The 20,100-nt window shown below is 46.6% G+C and overlaps 1 long non-coding RNA gene across 2 annotated transcripts; it reads left to right on the forward strand.

The window, feature by feature from the left end:
• Window positions 1-478: 478 nt before the first annotated feature.
• Window positions 479-2,642, forward strand: LOC129437566 (uncharacterized). 2 transcript variants are annotated; one of them, XR_008642300.2, is made up of 3 exons: window positions 479-1,316; window positions 1,392-1,485; window positions 1,578-2,642. It is a non-coding gene; the product is annotated as an uncharacterized lncRNA (long non-coding RNA). The 2 variants fall into 2 exon arrangements; XR_008642299.2 differs by having other exon boundaries at window positions 480-1,300; window positions 1,578-2,641.
• Window positions 2,643-20,100: the final 17,458 nt, after the last annotated feature.

Raw genomic sequence — 20,100 nt, forward strand, 5'->3', positions numbered from 1 at the left:
GCCAGATACGGTACATTTTGAGCGCTGCAGGATATTAAATATATGATAAATTGTTTTTAGTGTGGCGGGAGTGCATGACTAAAGAAGACTGAAAGCACGGCTATTATCAGACCGGTTCTGGTGGCCTCAAAACACTACCGGCCCACCGGGAAAAGTCCCGACTCTCCCGATTGCCACTCCGCCACTGGTTCACTGTACTAAAATGGCCCCCACAGTCACCAGATCTCAACCCAATAGAGCATCTTTGGGATGTGGTGGAATGGGAGCTTCGTGCCCTGGATGTGCATCCCACAAATCTCCATCAACTGCAAGATACTATCTTATCAATATGGGGCAACATTTTTAAAGAATGCTTTGAGCACCTTGTTGAATCAATGCCACATAGTATTAAGGCAGTTCTGAAGGTGAAAGGGGGTCAAACACAGTATTAGTATGGTGTTCCTAATAATCATTTAGGTGATTGTATTTAGTGCGTTGTTTGTAGCTCAAGCCCGATAAGCGTTGCATTTGCCATGCTTTTACCACAGTAACTTTAGATCTACTGTGTTATTTGTAGTTAAAACAATACGCATTGAATTTACCATGCTTTTTAAGATAAAGCATGTATGTTGCATTGTTGCTTTGTTTTAAAGGCGGAGTCCATGATGTTTGAAAGCCAATGTTGATATTTGAAATCACCTAAACAAACACGCCCCTACCCCAATAGAATCTGGACCTTCTGTTGATGGACCCGCCCCACACATACGCAAACCGGCATTTGATTTGATTTGATTGGCTATAAGTGTGTTTTGGTAGTCGGCCCGTCTCCTTTTCCAACGCGTTTTTCAAACATTGTGGACTCCTCCTTTAATGCCATCAAAAATTGAATTTCTTGCACTCTGCGGCTCCAGAGTGCGAGTGAAATGATTATATTAGCATCAGGCAGAGGAAGCAACCAACAAACAGGTTAACCTCAAAATCATCATTAAATCATTTTCCGACTTCTAACAAATTTCAACCCTGGATAGCATTAATCTCAAAAGTTCATACATTTGTGCAAAATATACTTTGATCATTCACTTGTATGTATCATACATAAATGCATTTATATAACATTTTAAGATAAAGTCTTAAACTGTACAGATTATGACAAATAACATTTGTTTTTTAAGATGGAAAAGAGAGAAGACAAACTTCACCGAAAGATTTTGGAGGAAAAGGCCAAATTCGTTGTGACTATAGATGAGTACAACAGGGCAGCACCTGAAAACTGCAGTCAGCTGATACAATTCTGGCATCTGGGAGTTACGCATGGCCATGGGTATGGAATGAGCATGGTATGTCTTGTTACTCATTCCAATTGAAATATATCTAGTATAATGTGTATTTATGTTTTTACTTTCATGCTGTAGGACGGTGATCACCAATCCTGATCATGGGGGCCGGTGTCTCTGCAGATTTTAAATGAAACCTCTGCTAATTAGTCATGACTGCTGCTTCCTACTGGTAAAGTGTATGGTTCTCTAAATTCTGCAGAGCATGGATTACAATTATATATTAATGACTAAATATTTGTTGTTCTTGTTTGATAATTACAGACCAGGACTGTGGGCTCTCTGACAGTGGAGTTCTAGGACTTCACTTCCTGCTAAAGAAAGACAATACTACATCATCTCCTCTGTTCGCCAGTTGTACTGTACTGTGCTTGACAACTTTTCTGAGCTGTTTGGGAACATAAAAGATGATGATTACCTAGTGAAATTCACATGGATGAGGAGGATATCCACTATTGTGGTGGTGGTGATGATGATGAGGAGGATGAGTATGAAAAGTCATTGTTTCCTCAGTCAGTATAAAGTGTACACTCAAGTCCGATTTTAAAGACAAGGTCAAGGTTAAACCAGAATTATGCCTTAGCTAAAATTGGACATTTACACTACTTTTAAAAATGTGACTTACAAATAAACTTACTGATGTGCATCTTGAGACAAAATGATGGCGCCGATATATTTTATGATATGCCAGTAAAAGTTGTTTTGGTTAAGACATCTCAAATATAAATTTTAGTTTGGGACTAGGCTTAGACTTTGTGATCGAGTGAAGTTGCAATTCACTAGTGTAGTGGATGAAAACTTGTTTAGAATGATAAACATTTGTTTGTCTCCTAATAGTTAAATAGTTCATCTTATTTCCCCACGTCCCAAGTTACCTTATGTCATCTATGTGATTCTATCTGTATTTTATCTTGTGTATATTACTGAAACTGCCAGTTGACCTTTTTGTCTTTAATATTTAGCAATAACCAATGAAATAGTAAGCATCATATATATAGACTGTCTTGTTTAGTTAATTAAACAAGACTGTATATGCTGTGATGTTTATCTTAGTAATGTTTTACATTGTTTACATTTACATTACAAATGTGTTGTGAAAATATGTAATTTTATATTGTTTGTCCAATCATTTTTATAATACATATTGTAATACGTTGCTGATATTATTAGTGCTATTATTACTGATGTAACATTTATGACTCTTTGGACAGTGTTATACCAAAATGCCTTCATTGTTATTCATAAAGTGACAAATAAAATTGACCAAATTCATGTGAAAACAACTTTCTGTTCCCTTTCAGTCGGTCACTACGACGTCACGTCGTGACCGACGAATTGGGAACCGCTTCGCGGGTGACCTATCTACTTCGAGAACTATCAAAAACGCCAATGAACTTGGCATGCAGGTATTTGCATAATGCCGGCGCCGCCCCGCCAGGTGCGTATATAAGGCGCAGGTGCATAATACCAAATCAGCTTTATTGCTTCGAAGCCGGCAGACATCTGCTCTCGAGAAGCTGTTAACTGATCTTCGTAGATCCTGTTCTGTGTGGGAAGAAAATATCTCAGCTTGCTGAAGTTGGTTGGGCAAAGACACCTCAGTGGAGGCTCGCAGTGTTTTTTTCCACCCTTTCTCTCTCTCTCTGTCTCTTTAATTTAGGACTTGAGTTCGAGTGAGTGCGTTTGCCTCTCCCTGTGTGTTTCACCAGCTCGCACAAAAGAGTGATTTCCCTAAAAGAGCAGCACGTTTGAGCTTTGTGTCTTTTTAAAGACAGCCACTCATTCGTGTCACGGTCGGGGTCGTCTTGTTAAAGATGGATTTCCGTCCGTGCTCCGTTTCTGGATGCGGTGTGTTCATCGCCCCCCAGGATGGCCACAAGCGTTGTCTCTCGTGTCTGGGGCTCCAGCACGCAGAGGCAGCGTTGCGTGATAGTTCATGCCCCGTCTGCGAGGGCATGACTATAGCGGATTTGCGGAGACGGGTGTCGTTCCTCCGGCAACGGCCCCCGCCTTCCCAGTCTGGTGCTGCTAAGGGCGCAGCTACCAGATTGGCGAAGGATGACCTCCATATAACGGTGCTGGGTCGGTCTGCTGGTTCGTCCAGTAGCTCCCAGCGCCCTGATCCGTTGCCAGCGGAGGTCCCGATGGAGACGAGCGGCCCGTGTTCTACGGTGTCCTCGCGCTCTGTCGAGCCTCCACCTGACGCGATGTCCACCGTAACGTCGGAGGGGGGGTTGTCAGCCTCGGACGTCGATCCGGATCCGCTCCCGCCTTCGGGCCAGGTTGCGGCTTCTGCGTTCGACCCTGAGATGGCAGCCATGCTCGCTCGGGCGGCGGAGGCGGTCGGCTTGGAGTGGACTAAACCTCCCCCACCTGAACCGTCCCGCCTCGATGATTGGTTCTTCGGGGGTGCCAGGGCTTCTCAGTCCTCGCCCCCGGTGCCTTTCTTCCCCGAGGTGCATGAAGAGCTGACGCGGTCGTGGAAAACCCCGTTTTCCGCCCGGAACCGGCCGTATCAGCCTTCACCTCTCACCTCTCTCGAGGGTGGAGATGCCAAGGGGTACACTGGTATCCCGTCAGTGGAGCGCCCGGTCGCGCTGCAGTTGTGTCCGGCCGGTGTCGCTTCCTCCTGGCGGGACCAGCCTACTCTCCCCTCGCGGGCCTGTAAGCAGTCTTCGGCGCTGTCCGGTGCTGCTTACAAGGCTTGTGGGGAGGCAGCCTCTGCCCTGCATGCCATGGCATTGCTGCAGGTTCATCAGGCTAAGGCTCTGAGGGATCTGCACGCGGGAGGTCACGACTCGGCGGAGTTCTCTGAACTACGTGCGGCTACAGATCTGGCGCTTCGTGCGACCAAGGTCACCGCACGCGCCGTCGGGCGTGCGATGTCTACCCTGGTAGTCCAGGAACGCCATCTCTGGCTGTGTCTGGCGGACATGAAGGACGCTGATAAAACCCGGCTCCTGAATGCTCCGGTTTCCCAGACCGGCCTGTTCGGCGAGACGGTCGAGGAGTTTGCGCAGCAATTCTCCGCGGCCAAGAAGCAGACTGAGGCCATCGCTCAGATCATGCCACGTCGGAAGCGTCCTGCGCCTGCCCCATCCACGTCGGCGCCTCAGCCTGCTCCTCGCCGAGGGCGTCCTGCGTCAGCAGCCCGCCCCGCCCGCTCAGCCCGCTGCAAAGGGTGGTAAAAGAAGATCAAAGTGGCCCTGAGACGGGCGACCTAGAGATGGAGGGGATCGCTCTTCGGGAGATGGTGAAGGCACCACTCCCCCCACCGGAGGAGGGCCGGTTGGGGAATCTTTTGTTTCATTTTTCTGTTCCGCCGACTTTTCAGTCGGCACCCACAAATCCACAAAAAGAGCGAATTCCACTTCCATCTCTAGGTCTTCAGATGAGCTCCGGAGATACGAGAGGGCTCATAACCCCCCCTCGTTCTCAGACTCATCAGAGGAGAACGAGAGCGACGCACGGCTCATAACCCCTCCGCGCTCTCAGCCGGTAGGAGACAGCTACGGGCTCATAACCCATCGTCTCCCTCCTCCTTCGCCAGAGGGTGCATCGAGTGGTGTGAGGTGTCTTCAGCAGAGCCTCCCTTACTCAACCACCCAGCAACGGACTCAGGTGAGTGTTATCACACACAACACTGCTGTTGGTGCGACCGTTACGCACACACCGGTGATCACCTCCGTTGCGCCCGCCGCGGGTACACCGATCGTGCCTTTAGTCCCTCTCGCACGGTATCTGGGGGCGTGGGAACAGCTTCCCAGCCCGTCGCGTTGGCTTTTACGCACGATTCGTCTCGGCTATGCGATCCAATTTGCCCGGCGTCCCCCCAAATTCTCCGCCGTTCGTTTCACTACGGTGAGAGCTGCCGATGCGCGCGTCCTCCGTGCGGAGATCGCTGTCTTATTGGCGAAAGACGCGATCCAGCCGGTCCCTCCAGCCGAGATGAGGTCGGGGTTTTACAGCCCTTACTTTATTGTACCCAAGAAAAGCGGCGGCTTGCGACCGATCTTGGACCTGCGTTCGCTGAACCGTGCACTTCACAGAATGCCGTTCAAAATGCTGACGCCCAAACGCATATTTCCATGCATTCGTCCAAACGATTGGTTCGCATCTATCGACCTGAAGGACGCGTACTTTCACGTATCGATTCTCCCCCGACACAGGCCGTTTCTCCGCTTTGCGTTCGAGGGGCGAGCATACCAGTACAAAGTCCTCCCATTCGGGCTCTCTCTGTCGCCCCGTGTATTCACCAAGGTAGTGGAGGGGGCTTTAAAACCCCTGAGAGAGAGAGGTGTGCGCATTCTCGCGTATCTGGACGATTGGCTAATAATAGCTCAAACACGTCAGACGCTGTGCGATCACAGAGATTTAACTTTAAAACACCTCGCTCGTTTGGGTCTTCGGGTCAACTGGGAAAAGAGCAAGCTTTGCCCCGTGCAGAGAATCTTTTTTCTCGGTATGGAACTGGACTCGATCGATTTGACAGCTCGTCTAACAGAAGCACGTGTACAGTCGATTCTGACTTGCCTGAATACATTCAAGAGCAAGAGCGCGGTCCCGCTGAAACAATTTCAGAAGCTTTTGGGGCATATGGCAGCAGCCGCAGCTGTAACTCCGCTCGGACTGCTTCATATGCGACCGCTTCAGCATTGGCTTCACGATCGAGTCCCGAGGAGAGCGTGGCTGCGCGGCATTCACCGTGTTATCATTACACCTGCGTGTCGTCGCACTTTCACTCCGTGGTCAGACCGTGCGTTTCTCCGGGCCGGTGTGCCTCTGAGACAGGTCTCCAGGCACGCGATAGTATGCACAGATGCGTCAGACACGAGGTGGGGGGCCACGTACGATGGGCTTGCGACTTCGGGGGTCTGGACGACACCCCAGCTGCATTGGCACATAAACTGCCGGGAAATGTGGGCTGTATATCTTGCGCTCGTCCGTTTCAGCAACGAGTTACGGGGCAAAGATGTATTAGTTCGAACAGACAACACTGCGACCGTGGCGTACATCAATCGTCAAGGCGGTTTACGCTCGCGTCACCTGTCGCATCTCGCCCGTCACCTCCTCACATGGAGTCAGAAGAATTTGAGGTCTCTTCGTGCCATTTACATCCCGGGCACGCTCAATGTAGAGGCGGATGCGCTCTCTCGGGCTGCGCGTCCCGGCGAATGGCGACTCCACCCCATTGCGGTTCAGCAAATTTGGAGACGTTTCGGCAAAGCGCAGATAGATCTGTTTGCTTCCCCAGAGACGACCCATTGTCGCCTGTTCTATTCACTAGCCGACGACTCGCTCGGCGTGGATGCATTGGCACACAGCTGGCCGCGAAACATGCGCAAATACGCGTTCCCTCCGGTGAGCCTCATTGCGCAAACCTTATGCAAAATCCGGGAGGACGAGGAGAGCGTGCTGTTGGTGGCACCGTATTGGACAACCAGGAGTTGGTTTCCAGAACTCTCTCTCCTCGCGACAGCCCCTCCGTGGAAGATTCCCCTGAGGAAGGACCTTCTTTCTCAACAAGAGGGCACATTATGGCACCCGCGCCCCGACCTGTGGAACCTCCATGTGTGGTCTCTGGACGGGGCACGGAGGATATGAGTGATTTACCGCAAGAGGTATCTAACACTATTGCTGCTGCGCGAGCGCCGTCTACGAGACAGGCTTACGCGCTTAAATGGAACCTGTTTGTCGACTGGTGTTCTTCCCGAAGTGAAAACCCCCGAGAATGCCCGATTAGTGTTGTGCTTTTATATCTCCAGCGTCGTTTGGAGAATAGGCTGTCACCATCCACTATTAAAGTCGATATCGCTGCGATATCAGCTCACCATTCACCCGTAAACGGTAGAACAGTGGGTCAGCACGACCTGGTCATTAGATTTCTCAGAGGCGCTCGAAGACTGAATCCTTCGCGTCCCCCCTCTATTCCTCCTTGGGACCTGTCCTTGGTGCTGAAATCACTCCAGGAAGCCCCATTCGAGCCTCTGCATAGTGTGAGTGTTAAGTTTCTTACAATGAAAACTTTAACTCTCCTTGCTTTGGCTTCTGTTAAGAGGATAGGGGATATTCATGCATTTTCGGTCGATGAATCGTGCCTTCAGTTCGGGCCGGCTGCATCCAGCGTAACACTGAGACCCCGGCCCGGCTTTGTGCCCAAAGTTCCCACCACTCCTTTTAGAGATCAAGTGGTGAATCTCCAAGCACTGCCTTTGGAGGAGGCAGAACCAGCCATGGCTTTGTTATGCCCTGTTCGTGCACTACGTGTGTATATAGACAGGACGCAAAGTTTTAGGACCTCAGATCAGCTCTTTGTTTGTTACGGTGGTCAGCAGAAAGGAAAAGCTGTCACCAAGCAGAGGATGTCCCATTGGATTGTGGATACTATAGCCCTTGCATATCAAAAGCAGAATGTGCCTTGTCCATTTAATTTAATTGCCCACTGTACACGCAGTGTGGCATCATCTTGGGCACTGGCTCGCGGTTCCTCGCTAACAGATATTTGTAGAGCTGCAGGCTGGGCGACACCTAATACGTTCACAAGATTCTATAGTGTTCGTGTCGAACCGGTTTCCACTCGGGTTCTTTCTACTAACTAGTTAAGAATGCAGAGGGTCGGCTCGTGTGTCGGCTTGGAGCCTCTATTTTGGTGCTGCACATTTGCACCATTATGGAAGGCCATCGGGGCAAAAACGTCTAAAAAACTGTTTTTGCCTCTCCTCCACCGCCCTGATAGCTGGTGTTGCGGAGCATCCGCTGTCAACCTATCACTGATGTATTCTCCGTAAACCTGTGTAGGCTAGGCGTCCACATTTGTCCCCTACGTGGGGTTCATTTGTGTGTAAAGTCCGTGGGGTTCTAATCCTCCACGTTTTTCCTTAGCAGAGCCTGCTCTGCACCTCTCAACATACCATGTATTGTTCAGAGACTTTATTTTGAGCAACCTGTCGGTTGTTTCATATATTTTATGTCATCCATTTAACCTTTTTAGGGGATGGCTTCCGCAGTGTTCTAGCTCCGCTCAGTTTAGACGCTTCTCCCAGTTCGCTGCTTCACTATCGTGGGTTAAGGAACAGGTAGTGACCGGCCTTCTGCATTTCGCCTTAGGTTCCGCCCCTTATGTGGAGGGCGGAGGGCTTTTGCAGGCACTGGAAGGGTTCAGCTGCAGTGGCGTTTTGGTAGGGATTCCCAATTCGTCGGTCACGACGTGACGTCGTAGTGACCGACTGAAAGGGAACGTCTCGGTTACGTATGTAACCCTCGTTCCCTGAAGGAAGGGAACGGAGACGTCACGTCCCGTCGCCACAGTTTGCTGTTCCATTGCTGTTCAGGCCGGGCACTGTTGCTCGGCTTCTCAGCAATAATATAGCTGATTTGGTATTATGCACCTGCGCCTTATAAACGCACCTGGCGGGGCGGCGCCGGCATTATGCAAATACCTGCATGCCAAGTTCATTGGCGTTTTTGATAGTTCTCGAAGTAGATAGGTCACCCGCGAAGCGGTTCCCAATTCGTCGGTCACGACGTGACGTCTCCGTTCCCTTCCTTCAGGGAACGAGGGTTACATACGTAACCGAGACGTTTTTTTATCATAAATTGTACTATTGTGATATGTATATTTAATGTTACAAACTTCATTGCTCTAGAATAAAAATCTGTAATTAAAGTATTTGCACAGGCTCATTTCTTTGATTGACATGTAATCAACTCTTTATGACTAAATGTTTGATATAAAGGATAATGGTTATGATAGCAGTCTACAGTATGTGCCAGGTCAATGGAAATAATAGATTAAATGTTTTAATGTTGTAAAGCAGAATCGGGCAAACCAAACAAATCGATCTACCATCGAAAATGTTAGTATTATATTTAATGGGAAAATATCAATATTAAACAGAACATATAGAAACGTGTCAATTCAGTAGAATAAAATTAGAAGATCCTTTCGAAAACTTATGGACAGGAGGTCTTTGGTCAGCTGAGTTGTCATGGTGTTCTTTCGCTGCGCAGACCAATTACAATATGACATCAAAGTACCAAAACTTTCACTGGGACAGAACTCCTTCAAAACAGGTGTAGGCAAGGTCGGTCTTGCCGATGTCCTGCAGATTTTAGCTCTAATCTGTCAGGAAATGGGGAACACAAAACACGAACCCAGATGCGGACGTAACAACAAAGGGTTTTATTATGAAAACAGGGGAAAAACAGGAAAACAAAACCCACGAGGGGGCAAAACAAGACTAGGGAAACACGACACTAAACTAATACTAAACTTGACAAAAACTAACAATAAGCTCTACAACAGATTACACAGATCAGGACTAAGAACATCAAAAAACTCACAGGAACCGACAGGGCATGAGACAAGACGAACGTGCACTGGACAACAAACACAAGGACTCTTAAATAGGGAGAAAGTAAATTACAAACACCTGAAAATAATTACAAGTAAGGGATCGGGGAAAAAGTGACGAGACCCGGGAAATGCGTGGTCGGAATAAACCAATACTACAACCACACATTTCCCACATAGAACATATGTACTGTCAGAACCCTGCCATGCTAAACTAGATCTAAATACCAACAGGATCCGGCAGGATTCTGACAGTACGCCCCCCTCCAAAAGGCGGCTACTAGACGCCTTCGAAGGGGGAACACTAAACATGGGACAAGACCGACTGACAGACAGAGAACATCCAAGAAAACATAACAAATAATACTAAGGGCAAACGAGACAGAATTACAAACGGGTTAAGGTGGGATAACAAAAATAATAAACAAGGGAGGGGGGGGTGGGGGAACAACAGAGTTCATAGGGGGTGGTCCAGGGTGGGAGGGTGGGAAAGTAGTCTGAGTAAACTTGGGGTGAGTTCTGGACGGTTCATGGCCAAAAATGGCAAAATCTGGCTGGGGTTGCGCCGGCTGCGCACACGGCTGGGGTTGCGCCGGCTGCGCACACGGCTGGGGTTGCGCCGGCTGCGCACACGGCTGGGGTTGCGCCGGCTGCGCACACGGCTGGGGTTGCGCCGGCTGCGCACAAGGCTGGGGTTGCGCCGGCTGCGCACACGGCTGGGGTTGCGCCGACGTCTGAGTACACGCCTCTGTGCGCTCTGGCGGTCGCGTTGACGGCTCTGGGCGGTCCGGCGGCCGCGTCGACGGCTCTGGGCGCTCCGGCGGCTGCGTCGACGGCTCTGGGCGCTCTGGCGGCTGCGTCGACGTCTCAGGGCGTTGCGTCGGCGGCTCTGGATGCTCTGGCGGCTGAACCAGATTCCCCTTCCTCCTGTTCTTCCTTCGGGGTCGCGGAGCAGATAGAGGATGTGGTGGTGCTCTTAAGTCGGAGGAGGACCCCCCAGACGAAGACTCCCAGGAGATCCTCCTCTCACGCTTCCCTCGAAGGGACAGAGGCGGGGAGCGGCTCTCTGGAGCCGGAGGAGAGAGTCCAGGGTCGCCGAACCCCCACATCCCAACGATCCTTCCCTCTCGGATGGACGGGAGTCGATGGGGTTCGGCGGTCGGGGTCGAATTCCACCTGATGTTGGCTTCGGGTCCGCATACGAGCGGGTCATAAGACTCGTAACCCGACTCGTATGCGGGGCGGCAACCCTTTCCCCGTCTCACCAGGCGAGAACCGGTGAACATGTCCGCTGGGTTCTATTTTGGCACGTTCGTTCTGTCAGGAAATGGGGAACAAAAAACACTAACCCAGATTCGGACGTAACAACAAAGGGATTTATTATAAAAACAGGGGAAAAAAAAGCAAAAAAAAACCCACGAGGGGGCAAAACAAGACTGGGAAAACACGACACTAAACTAATACTAAACTTGACAAAAACTAACAATAAGCTCTACAACAGATTACACAGATCAGGACTAAGAACATCAAAAAACTCACAGGAACCGACAGGGCATGAGACAAGACAAACGTGCACTGGACAACAAACACAAGGACTCTTAAATAGGGAGAAAGTAAATTACAAACACCTGAAAATAATTACAAGTAAGGGATCGGGGAAAAAGTGACGAGACCCGGGAAATGCGTGGTCGGAATAAACCAATACTACAACCACACATTTCCCACATAGAACATATGTACTGTCAGAACCCTGCCATGCTAAACTAGATCTAAATACCAACAGGATCCGGCAGGATTCTGACATAATCCTGATAAAACATTGCCTACAAGTAGTTTTAAGGTGACTCTTTAGACCTTAATTAGTTGTTCATGTGTGCTTAGAGCTGGAGTTGGACTCTGCAGGACGTCTGCACTCCGGACTGATGTTGCCTACCCCTGTTTTAAAAGGTCCCAGGGGTGAGCATTCCTGGTCCCAGTAGCGTAGCCAGGATTCACAATGTGGGTGGGCCCGGAGAAAATCAGGTGGGCCTTAACCAAAAAAGCATCTGTTATCAAAATATACAAACACACAACCAGTTTCAATATATCACCGTTTAATAAGAACAAAAGCCTGTATGGACCCTATTTTAACAATCTAAGCGCAATGTGCAATAAACCAATAAGAGTCTCATCTCCTTTACAAGCTAGTTGCGTTTGCGCCATCCCGATTCCATATTTTGGCAGAATTTGTAAACTAAAAAACTGAGCAGAGGAAGAAGACCACCAGTTTAAGGTTGATTTTAAAAAATTGTGTTGTTTTTATTTGTAATGAAATTGTTATTCTTTGGTATTAAAACCTTTAAAAGTCGTTTTCTTTCAGTCATGATCATTCAAGTAAAAATAGCAGGCTTTTAATTGCTGTAAATGTATTGATAGCCCAGATGATCCGTGTTATCTCAAAGAATAGTTTACAAATATGCAAGAAAAGTTTAGGCCTACTTTAAAAATACTTTAAATAGTAGCTTAATTTGTTGGTATTTGAAAAGTTTCGTTGCAAAAGAAATCTCGTTTTTTGGTTGTGCATTCCAATTAATATCAATTCAACTATGGTTGGTTTGTTTTGATATAAACCTTCATAACTTAAAAAATACATCTAAGTAGCAATATAAAACAAAATAATAACATGATAACATAATAATAATTTGACAAAAATGTTAAAAACGGAGTTCTCTCGTTTTGCAACGAAATTCTTCATTTAAACCTTTAAAAGTCGTTTTCTTTCAGTCATGGAAGTAAAAAACACCTCAGGTTCAGAAACCTCAATGGTAATGTTAAAGGTTGCACCATCAAGCTGTAATAAAGTCTTCGTGACCTTCATTCTAAGACAATGAAGCAGCGCAGCTTTCATTATTCCTTACGTGTCAGCCTTAAACCGGGTGTTAATTTCTATGATGTGGGGTGTAGGAGGGGCCAGGAGGCTGTTCGAAATGCGCTATTTATTGCACTACTATTTACAAAATTAACTTATTCCTTATTATAATAGCAAACAAGAGGTTAAAAAAAGATTTATTTTATAGGTCAAGTATAGTGATAAATGCAACATAATTTACTCTTTAGGATAACTAATAGGCTTTACTGGATAGGCAGGTGGGTGGGCCTAGCTGACAGGTGGGTGGACCCAGGCCCACCCATAGCTACGCGACTGCCTGGTCCTGCAAAGTGTAGCTCCAACCCTAATTAACCACACCTGAAAAATCTAATCAAAGACTGCAGGAAGAATTTGAAATGTCATTCAGGTGTGTTAGATTAAGGTTGAAGCTAAACTTTGCAGGACAGTGGCCCTCCAAGACCAATGCACACAGATTTTAACTAAATACTCATGCAATTCATTGTCATAACAGGATAAGAAGTGAGGTCACCCTTATTTTAATACTAAATATTGTTTTAAAGTAGTTACAAAATAGCAATCAATGAGATAAAGATCAATTACAAAAAAAATCTATAGTCAGAAGATATAGTGTGAATTTAGCTGAAGCAATTTAAAAGTTAACTCAGTTCAATTAAATAGCCATGTAAGGTTTATCAATCATAAAACATTTTAATCAGCTAAAAGCAACTCTAAAAAGACAATGGCATTATTATCACCTCAGTTCCAGCTTTACTATTACACGACAGTGTCTGTGCTGTCAAACCAGCAAATAACTTGATACCAAGTGTCTTAACAAGACAAACCCAACCCCCCATAAAAACAACAACAACAACAACAGCAATGCACATTTAAAATAGGTTTTATTATTTATTTTATTAGCATGATCTGTAGAACAAAATCAAGAAGAGTACAGGGATGACGGTAAATAAAGACAACCAGTGGCGGTTCTAGACAAATTTCACTAGGGGGGCCAAGGAGGGGCCAGTGTTTTACCAGAGGGGCACATAAAAAATGGCAAGAAATTATATGTAAAGATAATAGGGGTGGTTACAGGAGTTAGTTTAAGACAGGACTAGGCCTTATAGTTTAATTAGGAAATATAACTAATTTTAACAAACATGCCTTACTAAATACATTACTTGTGTGCATTTTGAAGCAAAACAAAAGGCACTGGTGTATTTTAAGATATGGCATTGCAAGTTGTTTTCAGTTTGGACAGCTCTTACATTTATTTTAGTCTGGGACTAGTCTAATCCCTTTCCGGGAAACTGCCCCGTAAACTTTATTTTACTCTACAATCATATAAATATGTATTTAATACAAGAGTGAGTGCAGGTGCAAAAGGGGAGCTTGGCTCTTTTCTAAAGCCCCCCAACCGATAATCATGCGAGCCTACTCAATAAACTTTATGAAATCCAAACTTTTATAAAGACAAACGTTTGTTTTAGTTTACATATAAACACACATTGCTAGACAGTTAGGGACCACAATCTAATCAGTATTTAAAATAATATTTATTTTAAATTGTGAACATTTTTATATGTAACATTTAATTAAATTCCTCCAATTGTATGCACGTATATGTAAGAGCATAATTACAGCACTTTTTACAATGTGTAAACTTTAAAAAGTTAGCGAGATGTTGGTTTTACCGGTTGTTGATGAGTAACAGCTGTGAATGATCACCGCGCTTAAGCAGCCACGTCACAGGAGAACAAGTGAACAGTGTCCCAATGTCAAGTCAGCTATTGTCATTAGCAGTGCCCAAACCTGCATACACATTCTCAACATTGGGAGATTGGGAACAAATTCGCAGAGCAGCACCCGCAGTGACTGGGAGAGCCGCTCTAATTTGCCCGTGTAGAACGTTGCGTCGCATTAGTTCCGCTTTTGGCGCTCGCGTGTAAAATTTAAATAAATTTATACTTTTTTATTTGGTCAGCACGGGGTGGCCACAGGGGTGGCCAGGGACATGTCTACAGAGGCACGGGCCACCCTTGGCCTCCGTGTAGAACCGCCACTGAAGACAACAATGTAAACATTCAGTAGACATGTAAAACTTAATTGTTTACCAGGCCTCTCAATATAACAACAAGGTTCAGAGTTCATGTAGGTAGCACATTATTGTCTTAAATCTCAGTAATCTAATTAATATTCATTTCTAGAAGAAATTGGTATTTCCTTTTTATCCAATTCAATTATGAAATAAAAAATAAATACATTTGTATATAAACATCTTTAAAACATAGTATTCACCATACTTTACTGTAACAACAACATGTGTAGATGTGTTTTTTCCTGATTTTTATGTCTAAATATCAATACATTTTGACAACAACAGACCTTCAAGAATAAGACAAACTAAAGTGTTAAACTAAATTTATAGAATAACTTTCTATGATGACAAATACTGTATTGATATGTATAATGGCATGTATTTAAACAGACACATACTATTGCACAGCATCCTCAGACACCCAGGAACTTCTTGCCACTATAAAGGGAAAAAAACAATTTAGATGTACACAGTATTGTTTAAAAAAACAGAGTGCCGCAGGGGTGACCTACTTTTGTAGGCTAACCCGTAAGTTAGCAGTACAATGTTTCCCTCTCTAAAAAGCCTGTTCATTTTCCCCATAGATTTTTGATTCATATATGAATAGGCTTTTTATTGAGGGAACCAGTGTCCCGCTAATTTCTGGGTTAGGCTACAAAAATACGCCATACCTGCAGCATACTATTAAAAGGATAGTTAATTTACTCGCTCTCATGTTGTTATGTGGTAAAGCGAACACCACCAGTTCGCTTTGAGACGTGTGTATGTCTCAAAATACCACAATAACGATGGCTCAAACCGTAAGAGTACTTTCGTACAAGGTGAAGTTTATGTTTACAGTGTATGAGAAGATAACCAAATGTGATATATTTATATTTACAAGTGCAGACAAAAAAAACCAAAGTACCAAATAAATAAACAAAAAGGCAAAATAATGATGAAAACGTATACACAAGCAAATATCAACAATATATCAGACAACTTCCTCCACTACCACTCACTTTGGTCGACTTGGTAAACAAGTACCTTCTGTGAGTCTGGCCTCTCTCTTTATAGGCCAGACTCCTCCCCTAAATCGGGAGCTTAACCCTCAGGTAAGTATAAATTAATTAAAACCCTCCTTCACCTTTAATGATTTAAATACACTTGTTAAACCAAACACATAAATAACATTTATCTTTTAAAAGATAAATACACATATTAAACACATAAATCAAACGCAATAAACACTTAACATTAACATACCCAAAATAACAATACCCCTTTAACAAAAATAAATGGACTCGCCAACCTTCGGATGTACTGCGCCGGCGCGGCGCACCTTGATGACGTCATAAGCGCGCGCCGCTCGATCGCTCGGGTTTGCCGGCACAGCGTGTCAATCCGAAGGCAGCTAACCAAAACAAACAAACAAACAAAACAGGGGGTGTGCAAAGACAATGTGTGTGTATGAAGGGTCCGGGTTATGGATGCTAACAGAGGGGAAGAGTGGTATGTAAACATGTCCATGTGCCATCAGAGTGTGCGTGCACTCACAGCTTCGACAGCCGGGGAAACCGGATGGATTATGAGAGGTAAGTGAATGCGATGTGTGTAAGTGTGTGTGTGTGGTTGCCAGTAATGATTACCCAGCGGGGAGGGCTAGTTCTCCTCCATCACATTATCCCCCCCCTCTCTAAGCCGCGCACTGGCCGGGAACCGAGACAGGTAGTCGGCAACCACGTTCTGCTTTCCAGGACGATGCCGCACCTTGAAATTATAGGGCTGTAGGCTGAGGTACCATCTTGTGACCCTGGAGTTTCGGTCCTTCATGGAGTGGATCCATGTTAATGCCCTGTGGTCTGTCTCCAAGTCAAACTCCCGTCCCAAGAGGTAATATCGGAGACTTTCTAGGGCCCACTTGATGGCGAGGCATTCCTTCTCCACTGCAGAGTAACGTGTCTCTCGTGGCAGCAGTTTCCGGCTGAGGTAGGTGACAGGCCCTTCTTCTCCTGTTGCTCCCTGTAACAGAACTGCTCCCAGGCCTGTCGCCGAGGCATCCACCTGTACGAGGAACCGCTGGGTAAACTCTGGACTTTGCAGCACAGGATCAGCACATATCCTCTCCTTCAACTTGACGAAGGCACTTTCGCAGTCCTCCGTCCAAGGTATTGGAGTCTTGATCCCTTTTGCAAGCAGGTTTGTGAGTGGCACTGCTAGAGTGGCGAAGTCTGATACGAATCTTCGGTACCAGCCAATCAGTCCCAAGAAAGACCTCACCTCCTTCTTTGTCGTTGGTCTGGGGCTCCTCCGAATGGCTTCCACCTTGTCCACCTGAGGACGCAACTGTCCATTTCCCAGGTGGTATCCCAAGTACCTCGCCTCCTGCCTTGCCCACTCACACTTGTCCACATTTAGGGTCAATCCTGCATTCTGGATCTTCTGTAAGGTGCTCTTTAAGTGTTGCAGATGCTCACCCCAGGAGTTGCTGTAGATGACCACATCATCCAAATAAGCAGCAGACCAACCTTCACAGCCTTGTAGCACTTGGTCCATCAGCCTCTGAAAGGTCGCTGGCGCCCCATGCAGGCCAAATGGTAAAACCGTGAATTGGTGCAGCCCAAGTGGTGTCCTGAATGCTGTGTATGGTCGTGATGCTGGGTCTAGGGGTACCTGCCAGTATCCCTTGCAGAGATCCAAGGTTGTAATGTATTTCGCCTTCCCGATCCTCTCTAGCAGATCATCAATCCGAGGCATCGGGTAAGCATCAAATTGAGACTGTGCATTCAGCCTCCTAAAGTCTATACAGATCCTCAGTGTTCCATCCTTCTTCGGGACAATGACCACTGGACTGCACCATTCACTGGTCGAGGGTTCAATCACACCAAGCTCCATCATCAGCTCCACCTCCTTCTTCAGTGGGTCCACGAGCCGTTCAGGTACCCGGTAAGGCCGTTGTCTTGATGGTGTCGGGTTGCTCAGATGGATGTAATGTTGAGCCAACTCAGTCCGCCCAGGCCTCTGGCGGAAGAGAGCAGGGAACTGATCTAGGAGGTACTGCAGGTCTTTACGCTGGAGGTCCTCTAGGTGACTCAGATCCACCACAGACGCTCCTCTCTTGGCTATCGACTCTGCAGGCTCTTCCTCCTCACAGTCCACCTCTTGTACCATCAATGATGTTTCTGGTGCTTCCTTACCGGCTGGCTCTCTCCACTCTTTTAGCAGGTTGACGTGATATGTCTGCTTGGTCTTCCCCTTGTCTGGATGGTGTATCTCATAGGTCACCGGTCCCATTCTTCGGATCACACTGTACGGTCCTTGCCACTTGGTCAACAACTTATTGGCCGATGTCGGCAACAGGAGTAGTACCTTCTGTCCAGGTAGGAACTCTCGTTTTCGTGCATATTTGTCATACCATAATTTCTGCTTCTTCTGTGCCTCTTGTAGGTTCTCCTTCGCCTCCTCTCGGTAGTGCTCAAGCCGATCTCTCATCTCCAGTACGTACTGGACTATCCCCTTCTCCTCAGCTCCACTTGTAGTACCTTCCCATCCTTTCCTCAGAAGGTCTAATGGTCCTTGCACCTGCCAGCCATATAGGAGTTCAAAGGGCGAGAATCCTGTTGATGCTTGGGGAACCTCTCTGTAAGCGAACAGAACAAACGGTAGCCACTTGTCCCAATCTTTACCTGTGTCGTTAACAAACTTCCTCAGCATGTTCTTCAGAGTCTGGTTGAATCTTTCGACCAGTCCGTCGGTTTGTGGATGATATGGGGTTGTTCTGATTGCTTTGATGCCTAGCTGACGATTCAGTTGACCCATCAGCTTCGATGTGAAGTTCGTCCCTTGGTCTGTGAGAATCTCCTCTGGAATACCAACCCTAGAAAACAACTGTACCAGAGCCTGGATGACCTTCGGTGTGGTAATAGACCGAAGAGGGAATGCTTCTGGGTACCTTGTAGCGTAATCGCTGACCACCAAGATGTACTGATTTCCACTGCTGCTCTTCTCCAGGGGGCCTACGATGTCCATCGCTATTCGCCTGAAAGGAGCAGAGATCACAGGGAGAGGTTGCAGGGGTGCTCGACCCCGCTGGGATACAATACTGGTCTTCTGACAGATGGCACATGTATTGCAGTATGTCTGTACATCAGTGTATAATGTGGGCCAGTGAAAACGTGAACAGATGCGTGCATGTGTTTTCTGTTGGCCGAGGTGACCGGACCAGGGGACTGTGTGTGCAAGATGTAATACCATAGGGCGACAACATGTGGGGACAATCAAACGTGTTACATCATTAGTTTGTAAATATAACACATCATTCAACACCACATATCTCTCATTGCACACATTATCATTTTTCCCACATTCAACCTTTTCAAACAATGGTTTTAATGTTACATCACCCCTTTGCAAAGCAACAATATTCTCTGGGATCTCCCAGCCATCAACACTGAGACCTTCCACTGAAGATTCAGCGACTGGTGTACCCAGGTACTTTTCAAACCGCCGTTGTTGGCGTGACTTTCTGGGGCCCTTGGTTCCACCCTGCAGCAGACTATCATCAAAGTCTGGCAGTGGTTGGAGACCTGCCTTAGCTTGGGCTCTGGTTAACACAGGACATGACAGGTTAACAATGGCATCCTCATAAACATTTACATTCTTGTTTGGTAACAGATCATATATGACAGGTATATCTCTACCAAGAATCATGTCAGCAGGTAAATTCTCAACTATTGCAACAGTCAATAGAAACATTTGATCAGAAATACCCACAGTAACTTCAGCTTGAGGATACTGCTTAATATCCCCATGAACACATTGCACAGATGTTGTCATCAGATAATCAACATTATGAACATAACATGGTTTAATTAGGGATATAGAACTCCCAGTGTCCACAAGTGCCTGTAAGGTTTGTCCATTAATAGTCACATCACAACAATTTTTCAGGTTCCCAACAGAGTCTCGTACATTGTCCCCTTCCCTTGGAACGTAACAATATCCAGTCAATTTTGCCTTTCGTGCAGGGCACACAGATGCTTTGTGACCCGACTGCTGGCAATAGAAACAAATCAACCCCTTCCCCAATGATGGGTGTTGTCCCTGGGTGCTCGTATGCTCCACACCACTTCTCTGAGCCACAGCATCAGTATTACTTTGTGTGAAAGTGCGTACAGTACCTTTGGGGGTTTGAGTGCGAGGACCACCACGGTGAGCATTCAGGTACCTTTGTGCCAGCTTCGCCGCCTCCAGTCCTGATCTCGGCTCGTGCTCCTTCACCCACATGCGTGCATCATAGGGCAGAACCCTGAGCAGCTGCTCGAGGATGACGATCTCGCCGATCTCCTCCTTTGTGTGATCCTCCGGCCGCACCCAACGATTGAAGAGGTTCTTCAGCCGGTTATATGACTCTGTGGGCGACTCACCAGCAGGAACTGTAGCCGCCCGGAACCGTTGACGATATGTCTCAGCCGAGACGTCAAACTTAGCC

Source organism: Misgurnus anguillicaudatus, chromosome 21, assembly GCF_027580225.2.
Source record: "Misgurnus anguillicaudatus chromosome 21, ASM2758022v2, whole genome shotgun sequence".
Classification (NCBI taxonomy): Eukaryota; Metazoa; Chordata; class Actinopteri; order Cypriniformes; family Cobitidae; genus Misgurnus; species Misgurnus anguillicaudatus.